The 18,151-nt window shown below is 36.8% G+C and overlaps 1 long non-coding RNA gene across 1 annotated transcript in view; it reads right to left on the bottom strand.

Annotated features, from left to right (window-relative positions):
- Positions 1-604: 604 nt before the first annotated feature.
- LOC125126477 (uncharacterized) overlaps positions 605-18,151 on the bottom strand; it is a 45,433-nt gene continuing 27,886 nt past the window's right edge. The window contains exon 2 of the long non-coding RNA XR_007134644.1: positions 605-1,713. This is a non-coding gene — a long non-coding RNA (uncharacterized LOC125126477). The remainder of the gene's footprint in view (positions 1,714-18,151) is intronic.

Raw genomic sequence — 18,151 nt, forward strand, 5'->3', positions numbered from 1 at the left:
ATCTTCCACTAGGGTTAAACGCTATTACGGTTTTCCAGTTGATGGTTCTGGAGATATATGTAAATTAGCATGGCAGTCAAAGCAATTGCACATAAAGCATATTTTATAATATTAAAATATCCATTTTATTTCTAAATGCATATGTGTGTTGGTCTACCCTAAGTATATCATGCATGAACTGTGTCATTGATACTTTATATTGGCAATTAGGTGAATACTGAAGCCAAGCAGTGTGAATATTATTTTTACAAGTGTAGACAAGATAATTTAATTGAAATAATACATTACATGACTTTAGTTTTAAAAAATAGCTTGTGACTTAACTTATAATTACTATTAATACTTTGACTCTATTTTTATTAATACTTCTGGCTAATTAAGAAAAATAACTTCTGAATGCACTTGAAAATGATTTTAAGTTCAAATTTTTACATTTAATTTGTATTCCTGATAAAATATATTTAAAATGTAAGCAGAATAAATTTCATTTTTTAATTCTTTAGTCTATGATTGTCACCAGAATATAAAATAAGTGAAAATTATAACAACATAACTAGTAATTTTGTGGAAATGAAGGCCAGAAAAATAATTTTTGCAATAGATATATAATCATTTAAAAATCTTGTCTTTATTACTCAAACTTATATCATTATCTCAATAACAGAACACCCAGAACAGTACTCAAAAATAATTAAATTCAGTTGCCTTTGATATTCCACAAACTATCCAACTTATAAAAAGATACCTTTCACACATTATTTTTTGGCCATGCTCACAGCATGCAGAAGTTCCTAGGCTGGGGATTGAACCCAAGGCACAGTAGCAAAGCAAGCCACAGAAGTCACAACACTGAGCCCTTGATCAGTAGGCCACCAGGGAACTCCCTTCACACATTTTTGATTTTGCATAATGAAGACTCATTTACCAAGGTAGCAGAATAGATTATGTTTCATTAGACTGATTTACAACTTTTAAACATTTAGACCTATTGTATGTGGGCTTCCATTTATTCTCTTGCCCCAGTTAGACTTCACAAATGTTAGGATCGTAAGTGAGAAAGACAAGAATTTTTTCCAAAGTCACAGTTTATGATATGTGTCTCTTGAGAAGTGACCATGACCACTCTCTGAAGGAACTATGGCAGTGCTGTCTTCTAGGCACACTTTCAGCCAAAAACTTTCACTTAACATGAGCAGCTCCATTTTTATAGCTAAAGAGTTGTGAATACTCACTCACTCTTCAATTAACTTTGACAAACTAAAAGGATTTTAGGGTTTCAAGAATTTAAGACTTTTCTCTACAAACACTGAGGATGAATCCAATTCACAACCTCTTTCATGATCTTGCCCAGCCTCAGGGATCTGCTGTGTTTTTGTCCAGACCAAATGGGGTCTCTAGCCCTTTACAGAGCCCCCTACATCTCCCTTAATTTCTTACTCTGAAGCTTTCTTTACCTTGACTTCTCACCATCAACATTACCGTGCTGTTTTCATTCTTCCTTGACTTGCTCTCTTCTTGGTCTCAAGGCCTTGAGTGATCTCATTAAGTTTCTCGCCATGGAAAGGAGAAAGGTGAGAGCAGCAGAGGAGGCTTGTCACATTTCTTGGAGTAGAAAGATGCTAGAAACTCCAGATTCGAGGAAGGAAGTACCCTAAGTAAAAAGTGTAGAGATTCCAACTAGGCGTACTTCCTTACATTAAGTCATTGGGGTCCCTGTAATAAAGCAGCATGCAATTACACGAGTGGCAGGAAAATTTATTTATATATCAGTTTGTGTTTATTTTCATTGTAGTTTTCCCTCTATCCATCCTGAACAAATAACCAGTCTTTGTATTCTTCCTGCTAAGAAATTTGATAGAGCAGTGAAAAATGGCAGGAAATTGATTCTTTTTTGTGAGAGCTTGAGCTTAGGGAAAAATAGGATAGTAGGTGTTTCTAAGAAGTGGGAGTCTTTGAGGAGAGCAAGAAAAGAGAGTTTATTTTTTTTCACTCCTCCTGGGAAGTGGATGGAAGTTAGGAGGCCCAATGAGTAGTTTCTTACAGTAGTTTCTTACTGAAGCCTTAAGGGCATGACTTTCAGGTACACTTAAGAAAAAATGAACCCTAGGTCTGGGATTCTCATTCTTGCCTGTGCTCCCCACACATGACGAGACAGTTGTTGATTTTAAGCAACTTTGTGGGTGTAGACAATGACGGCATCAGTAATAACTTCTGTAGATTAAAAAAAAAAAAAAAACAACTGATGCCTTGAGGGTACCAGAAGCTTCAGCAATGACAAGGACTGAATTTCCAGCCAGGCCAATAGAATGAGGGCTATGGTTGCATGTACATTATTGTTTTTTTAATTATTATTTTGAAATACTTTACACTTACAGAAAAATTGCAAATACAATATAGAGAGTTCCCATGTATACCTCACCACTTCCCTATTGCTGCCATCTTACATTTACAAGGAACATGTGTCAATACTAAGAAAAAGATACTAATACATTACTACTGTCTAAACCATTATTTGGGTTTCACCAGTTTTTTCTATTTAAGTGCCCTTTTAGTTCCAGAATCCAGTCCAGGGGACCACACTGCATTAAGTTGTCATGTCTTCTCTTTTTTTTTTAAATTGTAGTTGATTTGCAATGTTGTGCCAGTGTCTGCTTGACAGCAAAGTGATCCAGTCATACATATATATAATTCTTTTTCTCATGTTATCGTCCATCATGGCATGTCTCAAGAGATTGAATATAGTTCCCCATATTACAGAGTAGGACTTTATTTTTGATCTATTCTAAATGTAATATTTTGCATCTACTAACCCCTAACTCCCAGTCCATTCTATTCTGTCTTCCCTCTTCCTTGGCATCCACAAGTCTGTTCTTCATGTCCATGAGTCTGTTTCTATTTTGTAGATATGTTCAATTGTGCCATATTTAAATTCCACATATGAGTGATTTCATATGGTATTTGTCTTTCTTCTGAATTATTCCACTTAGTATGAGAATCTCTAGTAGTATTCATGCTGCTTTAAATGGCATTATTTCACTCTTTTTTATGGATGAGTAGTATTCCATTGCCTTTGGTCTCATCTGATCTGTGAATTTCTCATTCCTTCCTTGTTTTTCATGATCTTAATAGTTTTGAGCAGTCCTGCTCAGGTACTTCATAGGAATTCCCTCAATGCGTTTTTTCTGATGTTTTTCTTATGATGAGATTAGGATTATGTGTTTTGGAACAAATACCAGAGAATTAAAGTGACCTTCTCACAACGTCATGTCAGGGGAGTAAAGTTATTCTTTTTTTTTTTTTTTTAAGAAAATGAATGCTTCTTATACATCAGAATTTGTAGATGAAAATCCATTGCTATTTATATAATCATATATAAAAGGAGTTTAGACCACCATCTAAGAGAATCACTGCTCTAGTCCTTACAACTGAAGAAGAATACAACAGCTCCGGCAGTTCTAGTTTGAGAAGCATTTTTTTTTTTTTGTCTTTTTGCTATTTCTTTGGGCCGCTTCCGCAGCACATGGAGGTTCCCAGGCTAGGGGTCGAATCGGAGCTGTAGCCCCCCGCCTACGCCAGAGCCACAGCAACGCGGGATCTGAGCCGCGTCTGCAACCTACACCACAGCTCACAGCAACGCGGATTGTTAACCCACTGAGCAAGGGCAGGGACCGAACCCGTAACCTCATGGTTCCTAGTCGGATTCGTTAACCACTGCGCCACACGGGAACTCCTTGATAAACATTTTTATCAAAACCCCTAACAGACCTTCTTACTGTTCAGCAGTGATTCAGGAACATTTAGATAAGAATATCTTAAGTATTTGAGGAAGCCTGTTAAAATCTCATCAAAATCAACTTCCTTGCTTTCTATGTGGCTCTTTTGACCAAATGAAGTCAGTTTTGTTTGAATCTTCAGGAAAAAGGAAAAAAAAGTACATAAACTCCAAACATACTATGTATCAGAGGCTCAAAACCTCATTATCTCATTGTGGTTTCCACGATACAGGAGCTCATAATAATTAATCTAGACTGAGTTTTAATATTGTGGAATAATCTTAGAATTCCTGATAAGAGCCACAAGAAGACAATGACCAAGGTTATTTAAAAAAGCAATTATTTCTTACCTCCTTTCACCACAACTTTCAGCCCTGGGCTTAATCCAGGTCACCATGTAGGCATTAATCAAAATGTTTCCTCTAGCCTTGCTGTAAATTCTGACCCATGGATAATGATGGATGGTCCCTTCTCAGGGATTGGATAGCTGTCTCCCAGAGAGGCTGAACATCTGACCGGGGCAGAGCACATCCACAAGACTGAGCAACTGTTCAGCAAGAGGAGCACATCTGTGCTGTCAGGAAGACATCCCTCCTTTTTTTGTCAGACTACCTTACTGTTAAAAAAGAGTTTCTGGATGTTGATATACATCTCTTTTACTGGAGGTACAGAAATCTAGAGACTTAACTGAGTAGGAGTTGGTCTTAATTATTACTTTATTGTTATTTTAAGTAGAAGTGTTCTGCTCACCAAGAAACACTAAGATGGATAGTCTTTAAACAGACAAGTTGTGGTGGGTACTAATGGAGTCATTAGAGTAAGAGAGAGGGTTCAAGAGGTTGCAGATATCCGTAGTTAATGCTGTCCCAGTGAGTGATGATTTAGTACACTGTTGGTTAGCTTGGGAGAAAGGGTACCATCTTTTATTTTTCTCTGCCCAATAAACACTTATACAACAAGCTGCTCTCTCCTCCACTGGGGATAGGGAAACTCTGCCATCAATATCTTTCCCTCAGGTTATCTTTCCATTTACAAAGAATAGTTGGATTATATATTTTTTAAAGGAGAAAAAAATTAAGGGATATATGCAATGGGTGATGTCAAATGCAAATTTCACTGCAGTGAATGAGTGTCAGTTCAATGTCAGTCAGGCGAGGCCTAAACAGAGATACAAAGAGAATACATCCTAAGGATAGGGAAGCGATAACTATACCAGTAAATCAATCCCTCATCCTGTGCTGATTTTAGATAATGAATCAGTTAGCCTCTCATTTCCACAAATGCAAAACCTATACTAAATGAGGCTGGCTTATATTAATGGGCCTGCCATGTGCAATTTAGGAAAAGCCACTAATAGAAAAATAGATGAAAATGCATGTTTCATTTTGTTCTCTAAATAAGTGGAAAGAATGGTCTGGTTCAAGCTAATGCACAAGTGATGTCTGTTCATGGTAGTGCTTTGATTAACATGGGTCAGTGGAACTGGAATGTAACATCCATGCAGCATCAGCAGTGCAGACCAAAAAGTCTCCTAGAAGATAGGATCACTATGTGTTGGCATCAATGTTTTCCTCCTCACGAACTTTGTACCTGTGGAGGTTTTCAGGATGACTCCCTACACGCTAAGGAGACAGAAATGGTGTCAAGATCCAAGTCAGTTCTCCCAAGTTCCTCTTTTTTAAAAAAAAAATATATATGTTCAAGAACACAAAAGGATATATTATTGTTCGCGAAGACAAAATGGCAAGCTGATCAGAGAAGTAGTTTAAGGTGAAATGATTGTGGAGATAAATGTCTATTTACAACTTAAAGTATATAATACTTGCAGGTAACTTTACAAAATACTTACTAGGGGCCAGTTTCTACTCCGATGTACTGTATATAAATTACTTTGAATCCTTTCAACAATCAATAAGGGACATTTTATAGACAATGAAACTAAGGTGTAGAGAGGTGGAATCACTTGTCCAAAGTCACACAGTCAGAAGTGGTAAAGTAAGAAGTCACACCTGGGCAGTCTGACACCAACATCCATGTGTTTACCATGCATACTCCTCCCTTTCTCTTCTGTCCTGTAGATCACTAAGCTAAAATGTTTGAGATAAAATTACATGGAAATCATTAGTAGTAAAGAAAACCAATCCCTACCAACCAGATATTAAGAAACTGGGCCATAAAATATCTGACCAGAACTGAGTAGTAATAGAATTCTTTTGGTCTGCTTGACTTTAGCCACGACTTGAAATTAATCATTCTACTTAATCATATTTGTAGATTTGGTCCCCAATGTATTGTAAAAAATGTTACTTTCAGAGCAACTATGCTAGGCGCTCAGTCTCAACTTTGGTTAATGGAAATACCAATAACTCTAGGAGCTAGTGGAACTACAGCTAAAACTGACAAAAAGAGAAATGACTTCAGCTCCTGAGCTGGCTTTTATCTTTGTGGGAGGACTGGGATGGGGGGGTGGGGGAAGACATGTATTTGCCATTCTCTCACTTGTCTCCTTCAAAATTTATTAATTCTTGCCTTTTCTCCAGAATTGTGATTTCTTTGCATACTCTCTGGCTGGCCCAGCCACTTCACTTTCACCTTCTGCCTGGAGCGCAGAAGACTTTTCTGAAACACCTCAATTTCCATCCATCCATCTTGCACTATTAAGTGAGACCAAATGAATGAAAGTGATTTTTTAAAAATTTTGCATATATTATTTATTTTAAAATTGTAGTTGATTGACAGTGTTGTGCCAATTTCTGCTGTACAGCAAAATGATCCAGTACAGACACACACACACGTATGTACTGTGTGTGTGTGTGTGTGTGTGTGTGTGTGTGTATATATGTGTGTGTGTGTGTATATGTGTGTGTGTGTGTAAACATATGCACTGGGTCACTTTTCTGTACAGCAGAAATGGGTATATATATGTGTGTGTGTGTGTGTGTGTGTGTGTATATATACATTCTTTTTCTCATACTCTCTTCCATCATATTCTATCTCATGAGAATGGCTATTGTTCCCTGTGATATACAGTAGGACTTCATTGCCCATCCATTCTAAATGTAATAGTTTTCATCTATTAACCCCAAACTCCCCATTCATCCCACCCCCTTCCCCCTCCCTCTTGGCAACCACAAGTCTGATCCCTCTGTCTATGTGTCTATTTCTGTTTTGTAGGTCATTTCATTTGCGCCATGTTTTAGATTCCACATATAAGTGATATCATGGTATTTGTCTTTCTGTTTCTGACTTCACTTAGTGTGAGAATCTCTAGCTTATCCATGTTGTTGAATGTCATTATGGCATTATTTTGTTCTTTTTATGGCTTAGTAGTATTCCATTGTGTATATGTACCACAACTTTTTTTTTTTTTTTTTTTGCATTTTAGGGCCTCATGTACAGTATATGGAAGTTCTCAGGTGAGGAATTTAATCAGAGCTTCAGCTGCAGGCCTATGCCACAGCCGCAGAAACATAGGATCAGAGCCACATCTGTGACCTACACCACAGCTCACGGTGGCACCAGATCCTTAACCCACTGAGGAAGGCCAGGGATCAAAACCACATCCTTACGGATACTAGTCAGTTTCATTTCCACAGAGCCACAACAGGGACTCCCCAAACTTCGTTATTCTTTTTGTCTTTTTAGGGCCACTCCCACAGCATATGGAAGTTCCCAGGCTAGGGGTTGAATCAGAGCTGTAGCTGCCCACCTATGCAGGATCTACTGAGCAGGGCCAGGGATCAAATCCACGTCTTCATGGATACTAGTCTGGTTCGTTACCACTGAGCTACAGTGGGAACTCCTGTACCACAACTTCTTAATCCATTCATCTGTGTATGTGTGTATATATATATATATATATATATATATATATATATATATATATGCATTTAGGTTGTTTCCATGTTTTGGCTATTGTGAATAGTACTGCAATGAACATAGGGGTGCATGTTATCTTTTTGAATTATAGTTTCATCTGGACATATGCCCAGTAATGGGATTGCTGAATCGTATGGTAGTTCTCTATATTTAGTTTTCTGAAGAACCTCCCACCTTTTTTAATCTCATTGCACCATGGAGTGTTCAATTAGAAAATCCCCAAGCCTTATACAGAGCTTCATTCATTTCTAATTTAAGTGAGAGTGAATATAAAAGTTCACTTGTCAGATTTCCAGGGCTAAAAGATTGCATATAGTAACAAATTATACTTTGGACACTGTGTTGGCCCTGGAGTGTACCACTCTAATATTTTTTCTCTTGAAGAAGAGCTGAAAAGAGTGTAGTTGAATGATAGCCTCTAACTGCTATACCCTCAGATTTATCACACCATTCATGCATGTGTCCTGTGCTCCTATAGGTACTCACAGTGTTAAGAACATGCAGGGGTTCTAGAGATGGGCCATTTCTGCCTGATGTGGAACTCCTCCAATGGATGGTTATGCTGAGGGACTCAACATCAGTCTGGCTGAGGCTTTCTTAGAACTGAGATGCAGCTGAAAGTTTTCTACCTCAAACCCCTACCTTGCCACTCTCCTTTCTTAGGTGTCAGACCCACATTGCAGTCTGAAGTTTCCCCCCACTTATTTCTACTCCTTCCTTCCTTTATTCTTCCGGGGCATTTCCCCCATTAAATCTTTTGTTTGTTTAAATTTTATCTTGGTGCCTGGCTCTCAGAGTACCGGACAGAAGCAAACACCAACTCCTCAATTTACACATATCACAAACGTGTGTATGTGTGCATGTATGGCCCATTTTCAAGCAGTACCCTACAACAATTTTGTATGTTGTTCACCTGCACATGTATGACTCCTCACAAATTTAAAATCATATATTTCAAGCTCATTCTGAAAGCCAAATGCCTTTATCTAACTTTTTTTTATTTCCCCCCACACCTGCAGCATGTGGAAGTTCCTGGGCCAGGGACTGAACCTGTGCCACAGTTGTGACCTGATCCACAGCTGCAGCATTGCTGGATCCTTAACCCGCTGTGCCAGAGGGGAACTTCCCCTATATCCAACACTTCATGTGACATCTCTACTTGATACATTGAAACTTAATATCACAAGTTTATTATTTCTCTTGCTTACTCCACTTCAGATATATTGGCTTTCTTGCTGTTCCATAAAATGCCACACATTATTTCTACTTGGGTTTTTTGGAATCAGCTGTTCTCACTGCCTGGAGCTCTCTTCCCTCACATATTCACATGACTTACTTTGTCCCCTCATTCAGATCCCTGACACCTCCTCCAAGAAGCCTTTCCTAATCACCCTGTCTATAAGAGCACTCCTTATTACTTGACTCCCCCTTTTCCAGCCCTGTTCTATTTACATCATTGCCTTATCACTGATATTTTATTTAAAAAGCAAAGGCAGAAGGAAACAAAAGAAAGAGAAGGAAAAGAAAGATAAAGGAAAGGCTAAACTGTGCTTTTAACTTTATCATAACTGTGTTGGCTACTCCATTCAATGTAGAATCTTTAATGAATTGTCTGAAAAAGTAATATGTTCACATCGACTGAAGTTAAGTATTTAGAAGATTTTAGAGATATTATCTGCTTATGTGTCTTCACTATATGGGTGAGGAAAGCAATATTGCCAAACCGAATATCTCAAGTATATTGGACACTTTCAGAAATGACATACATGTAATTTTCGTGTAAACCCATAAATCTCAAGTTCACAGTAAGAATTTGTAAGAATTTTAAAAATCACATATGACTTGAGTCTATTTCCCATAGTCTCTAAGTCACATCAGTAAGGTCTTGGGAAAAGAAATGGACTTTTTCATGCCCCTGACATTTTATTAACAGCCAATAGAAACACAGTATAATATCCATAGCCCAATAGAAACACAGTATGATACCTACAAATGAGCACGTGCTCTGGCTTATTAATTCTACTTATGGGTCTCTATACCACAGAAATATGCTTATGTAGGTAAAGAGGTATGTACATCATGTTCCCTCCAGTACTGTTGGTAACAGTGAAAAACTAGAAACAAATGTCCATCGAAAGAAAACTGGCTAAATACATTATAGTACATAATGGGATTCTTTCCAGTAGTTAAAATTATAGAGATCTATGCTTTTTACCATGGAGAAATGTTTATAATTTATTACATGACAAATGGTAATTTAAAAATTTATGTATCTACATATGTGTGTATATTTATATACCTCCAATTACTGACTTATAAATACAGAATAAAAAGTTTGAAAAGACATTGCTTTGAACATTAAACATTTCTGAATGTGTACATTATGGGCTTTTAAAATCTTTTTTCATTTGTTGGTAATTTGTATATATTTTAAAATAATAAGCATGCCTCACTTTAAAATAATAATAATAATAATAATGTTAAAGCATACAGAGTCCACATTATAAAATTACAGGTTATAGTTGTGGGATGGAATGTAGAATTCATTAAATGTTATCTAGCTCAAGAAACTTCCATTTTACAGAAGAGGAAACTAAGACCCAGAAGGAACACTGAATTATCTGCTACTCAGTTTTATGACTCTCCCACGTTAACACCCTGGCAGGTGTTCAGCTAACTAGAAGATTGATGTAGTTGGTTGATATTGATGTGGAGAAACCCGAGGGTGATCTCATTCTGCTGTTGAACTGCAGTGGAAAATTTCACAGTGGGAAGAGAAATAGTTCAATTTTTCCCTTTGCACCAATTATGCAAGGCTCTGATTTACATTGATCAGGACATCTTTTTGGATAGCAAAGGAGTTGATAGAAATTGCTAATGTAAGATTTCCTCTGACTGGGATGCATTTAATTACTCTTATCCTCACCAGCATTTTTCAGTGTTCATTGAGAGAAACATCTGCCCTGAAAACACATTTTATTTAGCCCTTGTTAATTAATTTATATAAAATCCATCTTGATAGCAGGACTAGAGCTGAAGTTGATTATAAAAATACTAAATAGAATTTTTTCTCCTTAATTTTGGAGTATAAAATAATGTGCTGTTCAGAAAGAAAGCCTGTTGATAATGAGGAGCTCGAAAAAATTATTCTCTAAAAGAGCAAAATCATTCAGAGCTGAAGCTCAGATTCCAGCTGAAGGTTCAACACTGGGTTTGTGAAACTGATCTTTATGGTCTCTTGATGACGGTGTAGCCAAAAAAAGGGGAGGGGGGAATATCCTGTTGAAGCTTCATGATGGTCAGAACAATGTTAAAATTTTCAGTCTGAAAAGGAGGAAAATTCCTGCATTTTTGCCCAATTTCCCTGTTCAGTGGTTCACCAAGAAATGACCATAACTTATGGTAACCAGCAGAAGCATCTTCTGTTATCTTGCATTGGCCAAGAACCAAAACAACCCTGTGCATCTTTATGAAAGAGACATAAAAGCCTTCTTTTTGCCTCATCTTCAATGGCACTGGACATCAATGGAGTGGTCTGCACATAATGAGGGAAAATATAATGATGGTTGGGGAGAAGTTACTCTTTCCCATCAACTTTCTTGCCAACAGCTCACTGCCCACAAGGCTATTATTCGGAGAGAGAAAATTTTGTATTTATTAGGGAAATCAGAGCAAACCCAGGAGGTGTTTGACAGGAGACATTTAATTTCCTCCTCAGTAGGACATCTTATTCAATAGGCAGCGGGCTCAGCCAATCCTTTATTCACTGCCCTCTGTGGAAAAGTGGTGTGAACTGTAAATTGACTGCATTAAGTCATCAGAGCACTGAACTTTGCTGTCCTAGGTTTGTTTTTCTTTCTTTCCTTTCCTTATTTTTTTTTAACCTTCTGAAGAATGAGTTATCTCCTCAGCACTGTGACTCACATGTTCTGCCCTTTACCTTTTGGGACACTATCTAGTTTGCACAAAATATTCCAGTTTGAAAATTGTTGGATTGAAAATGTGGTTCAAATGCCATTGCTCTGTGAGGATAATTTAAAAATTTTCACTACATCTCATTCTCTTGCAGTTCTGTGGCCCTGGAACACATAAACACATCAACAACCTTGACAGAAGCAGGTACAATGGGAAGTACAATTTAAGGAGAGTCTTATATATTTTATTATATGCCAATGTATCTTTTCAATAAATGTAATTATGCAATATAGTATAAAAAGCCTTGGAATGGAAGGCAAAAGATTGGGTTCTGGTTTTAAGCGTGATTTGAAATAGCTGTGTAACTTTGAACTGGTCAGTATATTTAATTTTCTATGGCTGCTGTAACAAATTACCACAAACTTAGCAGCCTATAACAATGCAAATGTATTATCTCATGGTTCTATAGGTCCCAAGTCCAGTAAGCTTGACTGGTTTCTCTGCTCTGGGTTCCATAAGGCTGAAATCAAGGTGTTGGCCAGCCAGGGCTCTTTTTTGGATACTCTGGGGAAATATCTGATTCCAAGCTCATTTGTTCTTTGCAGGTTGTTTGCAGATTTTTTCTCTATGCCATTGTGAGACTGAGGTTACCTGGCTAGCTATCAGCCAGGGGTTATTCTCCACTTCCAGAGGTCACCTACACTTCCTGACTCTAGGTTTCCTTTACTTCTAAAGCCAATAACATGAGTCCCTTTCAGGTTTCAAAGCTCTCCTGCCTCTTCTGCTCCTGCAAGTCTCTGACTCTAGTCAGACAAGATATTCTGCTTTTAAGGATTCTGATCATATTGGGCCCTCCTAGATAATTCAGGATTACCTTCCCTTCTCAAGGTCCAACTTGAAACACATTTGCAAAGACTCTTGCTGTATGAGGTAATCTATTCACAAGTTTTGGGAATTAGAGTGTAGACATCTTGAGGGGGGTATTATTCTGCTTATCTCTCATTTACCTTTCTAGACCGCCTCGACTCCTTCACCTCTAAAAGAAGTGGGTCAGATAAAACCAAAGTGTGCAGAATCCTTCCTCTGGAGACCACAACAGATGTTTAGATGGGACCAGGATCTGGATGTGACATTAAATCACACTGAACCAGACCCTGAGATTGTATTCCCATGTCAGTCTCCTTACAAATCTTCATATTAAGATAGGGAAAAATCTGTTTGGTGTTAGTATTTCTTTTAGACCGCTCTAATAGTTGCTTGTTTCCTTCCTAATTTGGGATGGGGCTAGATATAAAGCAAAAGAGGAGAGAGAGTGGGACTCAATCTACCTAGTTAAATTTAACAATGTGATTTTGCTTTTACTGTATTCATTTAACTGTTATCTTCTTTTTATGCCAAGTTGATATCGGTTTTTCCATTTACAATATTCATAAAATTTTAATTTTAAATCAATGTACAGTATGTAAACAATAAAAGGAATCAATTTAAAGAAAAATATCAAGTAAATAATAGCAGGCATACAGATAAGACCCACACTGTCAAGATGGCAGAAGAATGACAGGAGAGGGGGCATTAGTATACTAGATGGATGACTGCTGAAGTTCCTACAAGCTCTGAAAAATTGATTTAACCAATGAGAAAATGTGCTAAACTTGAGCAGTACTTCTTAAAAGGAGGTTATCCACATGGCCAATGAACATATTGAAAAGGTGCTTAGATTTATTAGTAATCAGGAAAATGCAAAGTAGAACCACAATGTGATACCATCACAGACCCACCAAATTGATAAAAGGTCTGACACTACCATCTGCAGCAAGAATGTATAGGAATGGGAACTCACATGTATTGCTAAGGTGAGATAAGTCATATTTGGGAGACAAATTGTGAAAGATTTGATAAAGACCAAAAAGATTACTAAGTGTTCCCATCAAGTGCACCCTTCCAGGTTATTGCTGTCCTTGAGCTATTTTACAGCTCTGTAAACTACAAAACTGATAGCAATACAAATGATTACTGTTCAGAGAAATACAAATTGTATCCATTAAAATGGCATTAATAATTATTAATAATTACCCAATATATGTTGACCAATTTGACATCTACTTGTAAATTCTTCTCAGAATTTTTTTTTTTTTTTTTTGCTTTTTAGGGCCACACTTGTGGCATATGGAAGTTCCTAGGCTATGGGTCGAATCAGACTTATAGCTGCTGGCCACAGCCACAGCCACAACAATGCCAGATCCGAGCTGCATCTGTGACCTACACCACAACTCAAGGCAATGCCAGATCCTTAACCCACTGAGCAAGACCAGGGATCAAACCTGCATCCTCATGGTTCCTAATCAGGTTCCTTAACTGCTAGGCCACAAAGGGAACTCCCATCAGAATTCTTGATGCCTATATATTTGTGGTTCTTTGGATTCTTCTCTAAACTGACTGTGACATTTATAAATTCCTTCATTGATTAATGAGTTACATAAATATTTCATGCTATTGGCTTTATATTTGTATGACAATCATGGTTTTATATTTTTAAATATTTTAAGAGTGCAAATGAGAAAACAGTTGAATATTAAAAGTAAAGATATGCATTAGCCCAGAAATTCTATTCCTCTGTACATTGTAGAAAAACTCTCATATAGGCAACAGAAGGCATATGCAAGAATACTCAGAGAAGTATTATTTGCAAAACCCTAAAAAAGTCTGGAAAAATCCAAATGTTCCCCCAAAGAATGAATTAATATATTATATTTATAAGAGATTGAATACTATACAATAAAAGTGAATGAATTCACAACATAGGTGAACAAAAACATGATATTTAGTAAGAGAACTCAGGCACAAAAGCATATATACTTATAATTCATTTATGTGAGCTTCAAAAAAGAGGCAAAGCTAAATTATAGTGTCTAGGATGCATGCTTAGGTGGCAAAACTATAAAGAAAAGCAAGGTAATGAGTATCAGAGATGTTTGGATAATGAATACCTCTGAGAGGGACTGATGTAGTCTTGGTAACATTCTATCTTGTAAGCTAGGTGGTGGATACTTAGGTGTTTCCTCACTGTTACTCTTTAAAATGTACATGTGCATTTTACATTTTCCTAAATATATGATATATACTTACCAAAATAAAATCAATCAATCTATTGTTTTGAGACATTTATTTATTTGTTTCTGGATAAGTAAGTTGCTAATAGAAATGTTAGACCAAATGACTTCAGAGATCATCCTCTGAAGCTGGTATTCAATAATTATTCCTTCGTGTTGATAATGTACAAGACCTGACCATAAGTTCTGCCCCCCCCAAAAAAAGAAAAAACCTGCAATGCAGAAGGTCTTGTAAACACCATTATCTCTACTCTCTCTTCCATATTAATTGTGAGATGAAGGACACAGAAAGAGGAAGCCCTGGGAGCAAGCGGTGGCTTCAGTCTGTGTCAGTTCTAGAGGAGGATAAAAACAACTCTGCAAGTTCTTTTTTTTAAAATTAAATTTTACTTATTTTTTTCCACTGTATAGCATGGGGACCAAATTACACATACATGTCTACATAAATTTTCCTCCCATTGTCGTGTTGTGATGTAAGTATCTATACATAGTTCTCAGAGTTACACAGCAAGTTCTTGATCAAGAAAGAATAGAGAACAAATTGGTAGTAGCCAGTGGGGAGAGGAGAGGGATAAGATAGAGATGGGGGAGTAGGAGGTACAAGGGGATATAGCCAATATTTAATAATAACTCTGAATGGAGTATAATCTTTTAAAAAATTTTGAATCACTACATTGTACACCTGTACTTTATATAATATTATTCATCAATTATACTTCAATTAAAAAAGAAAATAATAGGAAAAATGGAGGAAGTGATAGAGGAAAAGGGAAGAAGAACCTTGGGCTCCAATTTATTTTGGGGCCTATATTTTGAATATATTCTACTGCTTGAGATAATTACCTTATCCTATGACAGTAAAAGATAAGACTAGATTGTTCCTGTCACTCTGCCTCTCTACTTCTCAATTCTTCTTGGTTTGGAATTATTTACTGCAATATCAATAGATTGAGATCTTAGATATGAATACATTTTGTAATGTCCATAACAATATATAACCCAAATGGTACAACATAGTACCTGATATCATGAATATTCCTGTTCAAATTTACCACCTCTCACCTGGATAGTTACATGAAGGAAACAGTTTTGGCTAGTGAAATTCAGGAAAACTTAGATTTCAAAAAAGCATCAAATTTACCATGAAACATATATTTATAAATATCCCTAAATATATACGTAGGTAGAAATAAAGAAAAATCTTTTAACCTTTTACACCTCAAAGCTAGTCCAAATTGTTCTGGATGTTAGTAATAAATCACGTAGAACAAGACTTTGGCTCTGTTTCAGCCCTACACTTGATATAAACTACAAATTTCTTATCTAGAATTTTCATTATTTCTTTAGATTGTACTAGAAAAGTTAATAATTAAACAACCTGCAAGATAAATGAATAGCTCCACTTGAAAAATCACAAAGTAGAATGTCAGTGTAATGAGATTATAGGTAGAACAAAGAACTGTCTCTGTAAATGACCATTTATCTCCCTCAGAGAAATAACCTCCTAAGGGAACAATCATCAAATTCCAAAACTGCTTAATTATTCAGGACAATTCCTTAATTTGAGTGCTTAGAAACCTTAAACCACAGGATGATTAGTCTCACAGAAGCCCTAATATTTGTTCACAGAGATCTTTCTTTACCTGTGTCATCTGTTACTATAATCACTACTTCTGATCCCATAACAAGTGTGATTACTACTACTTATTTGCTATGGCTCTCATTTGTCAAGCACTTACCATATTCTAAGTTTATATGTGAAGGTCTGAACAAAATAGATGAGCCCTTAATGCAGCATCACCTCTTAGGCAGAGTAAGTAGCTAATGGTTGCATGTAAGTTGAAAACTATGTATAATTAAAATTACTCTTGGAATTTCTTTAACTTGCCTATTTAATGTAGGTAATATTTTTGTCTACTGAACCATCTCTTAAAAAGTCAACAAAGGCAGTTTTCCCTGTGGCATTGGAGCTAATCATTCTACCATTACATGAAGTAGTGGATAATTTGAAGGGTCCTGCTGAAATAGAGTTTTAACTAAAGAACACCCCGCCCCCTTGGTTAAGAAGGCAGCTGTAAGCCTTTCCAGCTATGCTGTCACTATACCACCCTTCTTGTAATAATGTAACAACTGTGTGCCCTATGTCCAAGCCAGGAGCCCTGCTAATCATGTACCCAACATTGCTTATCAGTTCCACTTCTGTAACCTTGCTTGCTCAGCTTCTTAGAGAGGAACACTGTCTGCTTGTGGATGGGGGGAGGTCTGGGATGCTTACATGGGAAAATCAAGACCTTGTAAGTGTATAAAAGTTACTGAGAACAAAGACCTGGTGCTCAGACTCTGGAGGTGACTCCTCTGAGCCCGCACCAGTGCTGAATAAACCTTGCTTTTCCGTATCTCTGAGTGCTGTTTGTCTCCTTCCACTGCCACGGTTTTTGCGGTTTCCGCAACACTGTGTCCGAGTGAAATGTGAACAGGTTAGGATTCTTTTTAACATCCTATAGTGTTTAGTCAGTAGTGAAAAATCTATTCTTTCTCTCTTCCAGTTGGATTCTTTCTGTATAATATAATTCTTGTTTGGAATAAATTAACTTATGTTTTAGGGAATTTGTAAACTTCAATGTATGTGTTTGAAATGAAGGGGCATTCATATCTTCTGAGGACCCAATGGCTTTATTGTGCAAGGTCTGATAGCTCATTCATGACTCAGAACAAGATCTCAGGCATTAATTTGGATGGCTGGATACCCTGGGATTTAAACCAGTGATTAATGAGTCTTTAAATGATTGGCTGCCTGTGTGTAACTCCCCAGCTCAGTACTGTCTTATTTATTTATTTTTAAACACACCTCAATGAGACAATAAATCTTAGAGAGAAAACTTTGTAAAGAGAGAAATCACACCCATAGAACATTTAGAATATTGATCGCCATTCCCATGCCAATGTTTTCATAGTAATTATTTAATGATTTTTTTAAAAGGTACATGATCATGTATGCTTTGCAGACCATGACTTTTGATACATTTTAGTCCAGGAAGACTCTCCAAGTACTGTCTTCCTCAAGGCTAATGGGGATAAAAGCCTTGAACTCTAGAAGTCAACAACAAACAAAAAATGTAAATTTCTCTGTTCTTTCCAGATTGTTGGTTTTGCTCTATATTTCTTCCTCTTTGAAGAAAGGTATTTCAGTGCCTTCAGTACAAAATAATTTTATGCTAAAGTGGCATATTTTGGCCTGGCATATTATGATGCAGTCCCCCCCACCAATGGCTTTTAAAAATACAGGTTTATGAAGGTATAACTGACTCACTGCACATATTTAAAACATGTAACATTATGAGTTTTAGTCTGGATATACTTGTATGAAACTAAGGCCACAATTAAGATAATGAACTTATCTATAACCGCCCCACATTTCCTCTGGCCTGTGTAATCCATCCTACATCCCCCATGCACTTTTTTTTTTCTTTTTTT

Source organism: Phacochoerus africanus, chromosome 1, assembly GCF_016906955.1.
Source record: "Phacochoerus africanus isolate WHEZ1 chromosome 1, ROS_Pafr_v1, whole genome shotgun sequence".
Classification (NCBI taxonomy): Eukaryota; Metazoa; Chordata; class Mammalia; order Artiodactyla; family Suidae; genus Phacochoerus; species Phacochoerus africanus.